Source organism: Palaemon carinicauda, chromosome 18 (genome assembly GCF_036898095.1).
Source record: "Palaemon carinicauda isolate YSFRI2023 chromosome 18, ASM3689809v2, whole genome shotgun sequence".
Lineage (NCBI taxonomy): Eukaryota > Metazoa > Arthropoda > Malacostraca > Decapoda > Palaemonidae > Palaemon > Palaemon carinicauda.
Window position 1 is genome coordinate 37,799,201 of NC_090742.1, and position 13,867 is coordinate 37,813,067.

At 34.0% G+C, this 13,867-nt stretch overlaps 1 protein-coding gene across 1 annotated transcript in view; it reads left to right on the plus strand.

Annotated features, from left to right (window-relative positions):
- The first annotated feature begins 419 nt into the window (after window positions 1-419).
- Window positions 420-13,867, plus strand: part of LOC137657048 (protein tyrosine phosphatase domain-containing protein 1-like) — a 185,096-nt gene continuing 171,648 nt past the window's right edge. Inside the window, exon 1 of the mRNA XM_068391409.1 lies at window positions 420-985. The gene's annotated coding sequence lies outside the window, so the exon portion shown is untranslated. The remainder of the gene's footprint in view (window positions 986-13,867) is intronic.

Here is a 13,867-nt window from a genome sequence, read left to right on the forward strand (position 1 = left end):
ATATGTATATATATATATATATATATATATATATATATATATATATATATATATATATATATATATATGTATACACGTGAGTGTGTGTTTGGGTGCTTAAAAATCACAGTCCCTTTATCAATACCTAAAACAATCCCTTCCGCTGTTGGTTAATTGGAACGGTACTAAATAACCACATGAAAGTTACCGGAGGGGAGAGAAATAAGGGGTAATGAGCGAGTGAGGGGAGCAAGTGCAGGCGAATAAGGTGATAGAAAGGAGCGAGGGGAGATACCTTAAAGGGACAGGGGAGGGGGGGGGGGGGAGGGGCGATAGTTGTAATCGTCATGCGAAAGTGGGAGGAGTTTCGGCTACTGGCCCACCTGGTTCATCCATGAAGTCCTCCTCCCCTCACTCGCACACTCAGTCAGGCACAAGGTTTGCTCATAGACAGACCGTTCACTCCAGCAACACCTGTGATTTTTTCGGGGGTGAAAGACTAAACTTCCTCTGTGTCTCACGTCAAAAAAAGTCTTGGGGTGTACTTTTATCTTTCTTAATTCAGGCGTGTGTTGGTTTTCCCTCAGCACGATGGCCGCTCCTGTGCGTAGCTGAGGAAGTGCTTACATGTGGCGGCGATGGGAGAGAAAACTCGCTTGCTTCTCTGGGTGGCTTTGGACATCGGCTTGCTGAAGCTAAATACAAGAACGTTTAGTGCACGAGGCGAGGTTTGTCACGCTAAGCAACGCGAGTGAAAAAAAAGCTGGCGCTTACTTGACCGTGATTTCGTCATCACATTCACGTACGAGAGCGTTGGCCGGTATACTGGATGGTGCCGGGGAGCAAAACTTGGAAAAACGTGAGAAATATGGCATCCCAAAATGCATGTTCAGTGCAATAAACGATCGTTTTTTCGTCCGGCAGTTTCCTAAGAGACGCAGACTGCGGTCACGAGACTGAGTCTTTCACGACAGACGTCCTTCCGCTGAAGCTGGGGCAGAGTCAGGTGAGTTGAAGGAAGCATTATGTTGCTAGGATATACGCTTAGTCTCTCTCTCTCTCTCTCTCTCTCTCTCTCTCTCTCTCTCTCTCCTCTCTCTCTCTCTCTCTCTCTCTCTCTCTCTCTCTCTCTCACACACAGGCTTCTAGCGGATGTAGTAAACAGTAACACGGTAAACGAGTTCAAGAAAAAGTTAGAAGAGATGATAAAAACTCTCTAAACGTTTAAAGTAAATCGCTCTACCCAAGAGCAAATGGAGTCTCCGCGAATGAACTAAAATGGCTTTGAGCCATCCAAAACTCTTCAAACTCGCTCATTTTACTAGTGTAAGGTGACTGAATAATAAAAAAAAAATTGTCCGGTACAGCTTGAAGAATGTTGCTTGATTGCCGGTGTCGATCGTAAATGTCAATACATCTCCTTGAACTATGTGGGAGTTTCAAATTAGGCGACCCAGTTTCATAATATATAAAAAGCAATGTTTATCATAATCATCATCCCTAGATATTAACTCGTGCGGTTGTTGATGTGCATGAATAGATTACACGTAAAAAATAGCTGGCTTAGGAGGGGAAATGCACAGCAATCACATTTAAGTTTGCACAACATTGATGTGGCTATTGTTATCACTATGAGGAATTTTAATAAAATTTTCAAATATTGATATTGTCCTATAAATAGTGTATGTTATAATCTAAAATGATTATTTTTACCATTGTAGATTTTTGTTTAATGATTTTTTTATTTTACAATGAAGGTCACAACGCATCAAAACAAGTAATAAACAGGACGTTTCAAAGATCTAATTAATATCTAAAATTAGATTTTCCTCTATGGTATCACTAAAAAGATTTAACAAATTATAAGATTATCATCAAATTACACAAAAGGCTTTTTCGAGATTTTGTTCATTTTGCAAGGATGAGATATGGTGAGGGGTAGATGGAGATGGTTTGGGCGTGCTCTTCGTACTCCCCAGGAGAGATTAGTTCACCAGGCGTTCAGCTGGGCTCCACAAGGCACTAGAAGAGTTGGAAGACGCAGGCCTACATGGCTGAGGACTATGAAGCGTGAAGTAGGAGCTGATGAATGAATTAATTTTTATTTAAAAGCTCGAGATTGAGACGGCTGGCGAAATCTAACCAAGGCCCTTTGCGTCAATAGCCGTGGGAGGAGATGATGATGATGATGACGACATGGATCTGGTGACTCAAAAACTACGATAGATAATGACCAAGTCCAAAGAATTTAATTTAGAAAAGTTCCAAAATCTCTCTCCGTTAATTTTAACGAAATACACACAACATATTTTAGACATTCCTATGGAAATACTACTGTGCAAAGTATAATAGAGTATTTATCTGCATTATAAGGATATAGTATTATGAACTCTTTTTAAATTTTCAAGTGTCAAATTATGGTGAAAGTATGTGAATTGTTGTTATTTTTATCATGAATTCTGGAGTTATTTTCCATTTGGTTTGGCAGTTATGTTATTATTAGCACTATTCCAACGTTGGAATTGTATTCTATGCTAGATATTTCTTATACACTAGCCTTACGTTCAATATTTCCTGAATATATATGTAAGTGGGTAAGAATTTGGTGTAGGTAAAAAAAAAAAAAAAAAAAAAAAAAAAAAAAAAATATCCATTGCCTTGGCCCTATGTTTTATATGAAAACAATTACCAACATAATATATGTAACTCATTTTGAATATACTCATGAGAGAAGAGTTTCTGAAGCAGGGCGACTGATAGGCTTGAAATGCCTACCTGGCACCTGGTGAGAATATACCTATACCATAAAAGAAAAAAAAAAATATGGGAATACGCTCTGCTACCCAGTAGCTGATTTAAGTTTTGATAAACTACACTGGAATGGCAATTTATCAAAGCTGTTTACGATAAAAAATATACAGTATGTATGTCTCTGATTAATATTTATTTATAAAAAAGTAGTGATTTCATATTCAAAGTAATTTTGAATCATAACTTTAACCTAATGTTAGCTATTTCAGGTCTTTAAACTAACTGTATCAAATTGAAAAAAAAAAGCTTCAAAATTACACCAAACTAGGTACTTTGGCTAAAAGATTAATTTTACACTGACAAATAAAAAATATGTGAAATTTTCCTCTTACAGATTAATTTGCAATGGATTTCCCAGTCAACTTTACATTGAAATTATAAAATCATAATTACTTTTTTTCTCGCCAGAGTATGGACATAGTTGTGTTTGACCAACTTGAATTTGGCATTCCTACCTCTAATTTTTAGTGCTTTGCTTTAAGGAATACTGCGATAACTTGCAACTATTATTAAATATGACACTAACATGAGAAACCTTGCATCAAAAAAAAAAAAAAAAAAAAAAAAAAAAAAAAAAAAAAATAAAAACTTTACCCTGAAAGTATATTTGGAAGAATATATGAGGTCTATGAGAGAGGAATCCACCACCAGCCGGGGTATAACAATAGCGAGAGAGAGAGAGAGAGAGAGAGAGAGAGAGAGAGAGAGAGAGAGAGAGAGAGAGAGAGAGAGAGAGAGAGAGAGAGAAATCAACTGCAATTTACGAATAAGATTGCTGATCTAAAGTATTACTTAAGATTACTAATAAGATATGCATCACCCATGTACGACTAAGTGTCAGCCATGACTATCGTGACAAATGTTACTACCATTTTGTTATTGGTATGACAACAACAACAACAACAGCAACAACAAGAAATGCTGCCATTTGTAGTTCACTGCATTATAAAGGCCTCAGACATGTCCTTATTCATGTTTGGGGTCTGTCCAGTTTTATTCACCATGCTGACCAACTGCTGATTGGTAATGGTGGGAGATTTTGGTCTGATAATTCACAACAAACCGACCTAGTATAGGTGGACCTAACTGCTTTGCTGATCATGGCGATACGCAAAGCTTTTCACCACGTTAAGGTATCCCCACTCAGAAAGGGTTTAGTATCATTTTACTTTATTACAAATATCTATGGCTAAAATAATAAAGCCTTCATTATTTTCCTAAGTTTTTACATAAACATATATAAATTGTCAAGCAAACTAACATAGTACCATGGTCTTCCACTTTCTTGGGGTAGAATTCTCTTGCTTCAGGGTATACTCGTCCACACCTCCATCTTATTTATTTCTATTCATATTTTATTTTAATTGTTAATTACTTCTCGTGCAGTTTATTTATTTCCTTATTTCCTTTCCTCACTGGGCTATTTACCTTGTTGAAGCCCTTGGACTTATAGCGTCCTGCTTTTGAAACTAGGGTTGTAGCTTAGCAAGTAATAATAATTCCTTGTTGGAGCCCTTGGACTTATGGCATCCTGCTTTTCCAACTAGGGTTGTAGCTTAGCAAGTGATAATAATAATAATAATAATAATAATAATAATAATAATAATAATAATAATAATAATAATAATAATAATAATAATAATAATAATAATAAATACTTTAGTTCAAATGGCAGTTCCTGCCTTTGATGAAATCGAGGACTTAACTGTATCGACGTCACTTCCTCAGTAAGAAATGTCTGGATATTGGTACATACCAGATCAATTTGGGAATTGTATTCCCCCACTCCCACCCTCCCCACAAGTACTGGGTATTACGTATTCCCTGTAAAGATCTAGGTGTCACATAACCCCCTCACCCCCTTGGAGGACCATTAAGCATTTTTTGAGGATACATTCTACGTCATTCCCGTTGCCATTCGTCTGTTCTCTATTGGATTCCAAGATTCGAGTAGCAGAAGAATGCGATGTTAGTGGTCGAGCGTCGAGTGTTAATGTTTTATATACTTTTCAGATGGTTTTTCAATTTTGTTCAGAACAGGGGTAAATGTCTGCTATGATTTTGCTATATTTATTTTTTACCATTGCTTATGTTATTATTATGATTACTTGAAGGTTTATTATTTTGTTCTAAGATTATGATTCTTCAATGTTCTTTTCAATACTGTTTCGATAGAAAGCCATGCCAGAAGCACGCTAAGTATCAACGCTATTTCGAAGACTTTTATCTTTTTTCTGTGTTCTTGATGAGTCAAACTTATTTCTTATCCTTATCAGTTGAATTATGCACCATTCCTCCAAAGGACATGAAAGTTTCTGACAGTTGACCTCTCGGCGGTTCATTACTGTAGGACGTTCTCTTCACATGAATGATATCCTCAGAAAATAACTATGTAAAGATATTGCGATTATTATCATTATTATTATTATTATTATTATTATTATTATTATTATTATTATTATTATTATTATTATTATTATTATTATTATTAAATAAGCTGCAAACCTAATTGGAAAAACAGAATGCTATAAGCCTCAGAGCTCCGACATGGAAAATAATTCAGGGAGGAAAGGAAACAGCTAGAATAGTGTGGGCGAGTGTACCAGCAAGAAAGAGAACTCTGCCCCAAGACAGTGGAAGACCATGGTACAGAGGCTATGGCACTACCCAAGACTAAATGTTAAGCTTTCTTGAAAGCACGGGCTCTTGCTCGTACGACCAACCATAAATCACGAAAGGTGTTACATTCAAGACAAGAAATTGGCAATGATGACGTCAATCCCAAGCTTGAAGATGAATCGGGCACCGGCTAAAAAATCCATACATTTTGATTTTCGATTGTGTAGACGTTGGAAAGTTTATATAACGCGTTAGTGACAGTGTGTAACATTGGCTTTATATTAATCTTATCAGGATTAAAGGTTTCCAAGAAACGTAAACTGAGATTGTCCTTGACCGCATCAGAAACAAATATCTTCACTAAATTACTTTCCAATTGTTGGATAGTTTTAATTTCATGATACTAAAACATTCAGAATGATACTGAACTGCTAAATATACTTTTAATCATGGTAATATTGCAGACTATGTATTCAGTTTACTAGGAGGAAATTGTCTTGTAAATTAGTACTTTTATACTATATACACTTCGCATATACAATATGCATACTCAAAATCAGGAACAGATATGGAAACATAACATGCCTGTATTAGTTTAGCATGAGGATATAAAACAGGAAACATGCATATATACATACGTATAACTAAGGGTAAGTGAAATATAATGCGTACATATAAAAGTAAAGAAAAAAAGAAAGCTCGCCATGTTCAGTGGTTCCATTATTGACAAGATAAAACTCATTTTAAGGCCTTTGCACCAATAATATTCATATTCTAAAATTGTCGCCTTTGCCTTGTTGTATGCCACAGATAATTCTGTAAAGTAATTATGAGTACTCTAATTCCTAATAAATAATGAGGAATTCCAAAAACATTTCATTAGGTAGAGTATTGTTGAAAGAATCCGCATAAATATATTTTGTACTCATACTTCCAGTCGATATGGTTTGAAACTGTTTTTCATTGGTTGCAATAACTTTTTATTAAGTAATATTTTATATATGCATATATATATATATATATATATATATATATATATATATATATATATATATATATACATACATATATATGTATATGTATTTACATTCACACACACACAAGTGCAGCCATTTCTAGTCTACTACAAGACAAAGGCCACGGACATATCACTATTCATGTCTGGAGTTTGGCCAGTATTCATCACCACACTGGCCAACTGCGGATTGGTGAGGGTGAAAGTCTTTAGTCTGATAGCAAACTATCCTAGCATGAATGGTCCTAACTTGTATAGTCTTGCTGATCAAGCCGATACACAAATTCTTTCACTAGGTTAAGGTATCCCCACTCAGAAAGGATATATATATATATATATATATATATATATATATATATATATATATATATATATATATATATATATATATCCTTTCTGAGTGATGATACCTTAACGTAGTGAAAAAGTTTGTGTATCGCCCTAATCAGCAAAGCTATACTAGTCGGGGCCACCCATGCTAGGATAGTCTGCTGTGAGATATCCGACTAGAGACTGCTTACTTGCTTACCAGAACGTATAAAATATTACAAGAGGTTGAGCTTAAGATAAACAGAAGAAAGACAGAGATGATGAGAACGGAATATGCCATGGAATATGAAATATCATTGGAAGGAGAAAGGATTAATGAGGTGGAATAATCAAAATATTTAGGAACTATGATCTCTAATACAGGATCTTTAGAATTTGAGTTTAATGAAAGATTGCATATCCAGATTTTGCAGATTTGAGATCAAACCCCTCAGAAGAATATTGAGTTAAATGACAGGACAGGATTAGAAATGAAACTGTAGTAGAGATTACCCGAGAGCCATATGTCGATGAGATTATGGTGAGAGGTAGATGGAGATGGTTTGGGCATGCTCTTCGCACTCCCCATGAGAGATTAGTTAACCAAACTTTCAACTGGGCTCCACGAGGCTTCAGAAGAGATGGAAGACCTAGGCCTGCATGGCTGAGAACTATGAAACGTGAAGTAAGAGCTGATGAATGGAGAAATATTGAATTAAAAGCTCAAGACAAAGACGACTGGCAAAATCTAACCGAGGCCTTATGCGCTAATAGACGTAAATGATGATTATATATATATATTATATATATATATATATATTATATATATATATATATATATATATATATATATATATATATATATATATATATATATATATATAATATACACACACATCATCATCATCATCATCTCCTCCTAGGCCTATTGACGCAAAGGGTCTCGGTTAGATCTCGCCAGTCGTCTCTGTCTTGAGCTCTTAATTCAATACTTCTCCATTCATCATCTCCTACTTCGCGCTTTATAGTCCTAAGCCATGTAGGCCTGGGTTTTCCAATTCTTCCAGTGCCTTGTGGAGCGCAGCTAAACGTTTGGTGAACTAATTTCTCTTGGGGAGTGCGAAGAACATGCCCAAACCATCTCCATCTACTCCTCATCAGGATGAATATGGTACTCGAGTAATCTCTCTTATACTTTCATTTCTAATCCTGTCCTGCCATTTAACTCCCAATATCCTTCTGTGAGCTTTATTCTCATATCTACTGAATCTATTGGAGATTGTTTCATTGTCATACCATGACTCATGTCCATAGAGTAACACCGATCTCACTAAAGTGATCACTAAATTGATATATAGTCTGATTTTTATATGAAATTTTAGGCGATTTGATTTCCAAATTTTACTCAACCTAGCCATTGTCTGATTTGCTTTTTTCAATTTTTCACTAAACTCTAATTCTAAAGACCCTGTAGTGGAAATCATTGTTCCTAAATACTTAAATGATTCTACCTCATTAATCCTTTCTCCTTCCAAAGGATATATATATATATATATATATATATATATATATATATATATATATATATATATACATATACATATATATGTGTATATATAGTCATATATATATACATATATATATATATATATATATATATATATATATATATATATATATATATATATATATATATATATAAAACATTTTCCCTTAAAGGCTTACAGAAAAGACCTCCTAAAAGGCTTACTGAAAAAGAACAATATTATATTATATCATTAATTAAAGAGTCGTCGTTGAATATTCTTGTGTTAAAACCTTCCTCAACATTAACCTCATCATAAATTCCACCCTTTCCTTTAATTGACTCTACAAATTTTCTCATAATCATTTGAGCGTATACAACTCCCATACTTGCCTTTTACTTATTCTGTGACTTATCATTCTCTCATCTTAGATTCCTCCAATCACTTAACATTCATGGTCCATGTTCCTAGGTTCCATTTACCCTCAAAATTTTACTTTTGCTTACATTTATTCTTAAATTTCTTTTCTTGAACTTTTAAACATTTTTGGGGTGTTTCTTCCATTTTTATTTACTATTACTAACTGACATATCAACTGCCTTATTCTAGCCTCATATTACACCAAACCAGCGCCTCTCCCTTTCACATATTTTATCATTATCCACTTTTAATTGTTATCAACAACTTCTCTTCAACATTCTTCCTATTACCTCTTCACCAATACTAACATACACTTGTTTCTTGGTCCATATATCTTGGTCCATGTATGCCACTTACATTTTTTCTGATTGTTTTAAAATTTGCCATATGAAGTTTACACGACGAAATCTTCATCCTTACACGCTCTTCCGTGTCTTACTTTTCAAAACTTTCTGTCGTCTGCCACTTTCTAAATAAAACTCCCTCCATACACCTTCCCTCGGATAGTAAGTAACATTGCGTATCTATAATACATAGCCTACTATATCACCTCTACCTACTGTATATACTATATAATAGTCTAGAGTTAGTTTATTGTGATGGGGGTAAAGTCAAAGTGGAAAGGCCGGGGGACTAGTGACCTTATTCCAAAGGAGTAGCCGAGAATCGTGATGGTTGAACCTCCTATAGCCATTTTCCCTAAGAGTTAAAGAAACCTATATTTCATGAACTCTTCTGTGAGTTATTACTTATGCTTCCATATATATACTCAAGCATTTCATGTGTATCTGAATATGAGCTTCAGTACAAAAAAATGACCTCATTCTTAAGTCGTTGGAGTCCATGAGTGCAATGTTTGGTGTCTGTGGGAGATGTCAATATTTTCTGATGTCATCAAGTATGTTTGTATTCAAGCGGTAATGTTGTTGCCAGCTGTGGTATAACATGAATAAGTTAAGTTCATGAAGTATGCACGAACCTCGGTTGACCATCGTAGGCTGGTTGTGCTTTATGGTATTACCATCGACGAGACAAAATATGGAGAACCCCAATAACTCCCTAAAGGAAGCAAATGTCTCTGAACGTATCTAGGAGATAAAATGGAGTGCGCACGTCTGCATACACACAATTCATATATATATATATATATATATATATATATATATATATATATATATATATATATATATATATATATATATATATGTATATACATACATACATACATATATATATATATATATGTATATACATTATATATATATATATATATATATATATATATATATATATATATATATATATATATATATGTGTGTGTGTGTGTGTCTGTGTGTGTGTCTGTGTGAAATTTATGCATATCTGTTATATCATTCATATATATATATATATATATATATATATATATATATATATATATATACATACATATATATATATATATATGTATATACATTATATATATATATATATATATATATATATATATATATATATATATGTGTGTGTGTGTGTGTGTGTGTGTGTCTGTGTGTGTGTGTGTGAAATTTATGCATATCTGTTATATCATTCACTTTATAGAAAGACAGAGATACACACATCTTCCTCTGTATATATATATATATATATGTATATATATATATATACATATATATATATATATATATATATATATATATATATATATATATATATATATATACACACACACACGATTGTATTGTCTATTTATTGGAAAAGAAAATCTTCCCTCAGCCGATGTGTTGAAAACATGCGAGCCCGTAAATATACACATCAAAATAAAATCTGCATTATACCATTATTGTTGCCGTATCATATTAAAATGGGGTAAATAGCTTCAGCTTTGAGTTACAGGAATTTAGGAAATCAGTCACTATCAGGACGGGAGGCGAGTTAAGCTGTAAGTTAAAAAGACGGAAGAAGGTAAAGTTGGGAATTATAGTGATTAAAGTAGGTAGATTTGAAATATATGTACATAAAGGGAACGCCTTAGATTTATGTGGACGGGAATGGGAATGGTAAGATTTATAGGAACGGGGCCAGGGAACAGACCCAGGAGGTTGGACGTCTCGGAAGGAAACGAAATATCAATTTCGTGGGATGGAATTTCACATTCTCCAAATTCTTACAAGGTCTTTAAATCCTAGATAGATTCTGCCTTTTATTACCTTTGCCAGTACATCTTCCTTTATTGATCTTTGGTCTTCAAAATTGGAAATATATGAAATTATTTATATAAAACAATATCATCAAGCGAGAGAACTTGTGAAATACTATCAAAGGTAGTTGTTTCTAATACGAAATAAATAATTGAAATACATGTTTGCACGTGTAAAGATTTAAAAGGGCATCTGTGGATTTAATTACCTTTGGATAATAAGGATAAAATTTGAAAAATATACTTAAGCGTATATAAATAATGCAACAATATTACATGGCTATTACCTTTCGAACATCAATTAAAATAGCAAAAGGAATGCACATCTAAACATTCAACTACAATCAGAATGTCCTCAGCTCTGTTAGTTGTTAAGTCCTGATGCTCACACAAAAGCATTTTACTCTTCCACAACTCAGTGCAAGTTGCGCTAGCATAAGGGACCCTTAATCTAAATCAACGAGCAAGAACGACGCCACAGATAGCTATTTACTCGGGAAGAGTGAGCCTTCATTATCAATGCATGTAATTATGGCTCCTCCCATCGAGGCTCATGTTGTCTGAAATAGAATAGTTTGTCTCTGCAATTATATCTCTTTGAGGGCTGCCAACGCAAGAGCCCCTTGTAAAGGGTTCAAGTTTCCCCAGTTTCAAGCTAACCCCCGGTAATTTGAAACCGGTTTCAGATTACCGGGGAGGTAGTTTGAAACCGGTTTCAAGTTACCCCCTCTGTTTTCAAGATACCCACTCATCAGAATGGAAAATTATTTATATGACAGTACATATGTACATCATGTATTTATTGCTAACTTTTTTGGTTAGCGAGGCTTCAAAGTTGAACAAAAATACCAGAAAATGCGCGCGCGTACACACACACACACACATATATATAAATATATATATATATATATATATATATATATATATATATATATATATATATATATATATATACATATATATATATATATATATATATATATATATATATATATATATATATATGTATATATACATATATATATATATATATATATATATATATATATATATATATATATATATATATATATTTATATATATATATATATATATATATATATATATATATATATATATATATCATTAGAAAAATTTTAAAAACAAAGCGATAATAAAAAAATTTAGCGAGCATGTTGACCTGCTAACAAAAATAGTAAAATAACTATTGTAAGAGACAACATGACCAAAGAAAACAAACATTTTGGCTGTGACCTTCAGATAAGATAATTCTTTAATAGGTGGACGATTCCCAAAGGAGATTACTACAAGAATTTAGTGAGGTGAGAAGGTATACCAGCCGAACTCGGTCGAGTCTCTTGTCAGGCTGGGAGGAACGTAGAGAGGAGAGGTCCCCTTTTTTGTTTCATTTGTTTGATGTCGGCTACCCCCCAAAATTGGGGTAAATGCCTTGGTATATGTATGTGAGAAGGTATACTACGAACTCGAAAATGTGGCACCTTGTTCTTGTCTGTAGATACACCTCGGCCTTCGTAAATCGAAGAGTATACACTGGCTTTTTCGTTTTCCGAAGACTCTTGTAGGTGCTAGGCGTTCACTGCGTAGTCAATGATATCGAGGTTGTCCGATTTCCGTTCAGCAGTCATTCTGACGAGTTTTTGGAAAGTGATGCTGTGATCGGGTTAACCTGGATTTATATACATCCCAACACAACAGAGATCAGTGGCTTACTACCACGTACAAGATAACCAAATAAAAAAAAAAACAAAGGGGGTTTGATTTGCGGTCCGAGGACGAGAAATGGTCATTGTGACTATCGTCCTCTTTGTGGTCATCCTGATGAATTAAGGAACGCTTGACTTGTGTGCATAGTATAGAGTCCTTTCAATACGCGTCATCAAACTTCCGGTCCGCCATCTTGGAGGGCATACAAAGACGCGTTCAGTGAATAGCTATGGTTGAACTGTTGAATATTTAGCCATTTCATCACATTCACATTCACACAATGCCCAGTTTTTGCGCTTTTGTTGGCTGTGGGAATCGAGGACGAAGAGATGACAAGAGTTTCTACCGCATACCGGCAGTTATTCAGAATCAGGACAAAGATACAGAAGAATTATCCAAGTGCAGACGTGACTTATGGTTGACCAGAATATCGCGGGCTGATCTACGTGAATCCTCACTACCCTAAGCACGTATCTGTTCTGATTATTTCATATCAGGTCAGTCTCGGCTAGGCCCTAAAAGTATCATTATTCCTGTGTAAACATGCTATATCCGATCGCATAGGTGACTTCAAAAGTATCATCGTCAGTTCAGTGTGTAGTGTGTGTGGGGGAGGGGGCATCTCAATTTTTAAACATCAAAAGGGGCATCTCAGATTTACAAAAAAAAAAAAAAAAAATTAAAAGCGCCCATATTGGCTATATTAACAAAGGCTACTTACCTAGGTCTCTCTTTCGCCAAGGTGCTCATGCCTATATATAATTAAGTGTATATTTATATTTATTTTAATTTGTGTATTAAATTGTGCAGACATACAGGCCTATGTGATGAATAAACATTGATTATAAATAATAATAATAATAATAATATCTGAAAGCTGGATTAATCCAAAGGGGTCTTCAGCTTATATATGAAACATCGAAAAAATAATTAAACTTGCGCATTTAATTGCAAGGAGGCAAAACGATCATCCAAGAGCATTACAATAGAGTTTGTCCATCATATGTTTATATGTATATAAGAAATTATAGCATTTGTAACCAAACACAAACACAATGGTTATGCATGAACTGATAAAGATTTGACATAATAATGCAAAACTTTTACATACATTTTGACAATAAAAAATTATAATACACAAGGTTAGGCTAAATTATCAATATTAGCATTATAATTATAAACACTCTCTTTATCGGCCCAGTGTTTATCTAATTTTGGACTTAAAAGCATTAAAGGGAAAAACAACGAATTCTGGAAGCAGATTATTCAATGGAAATGTATGCC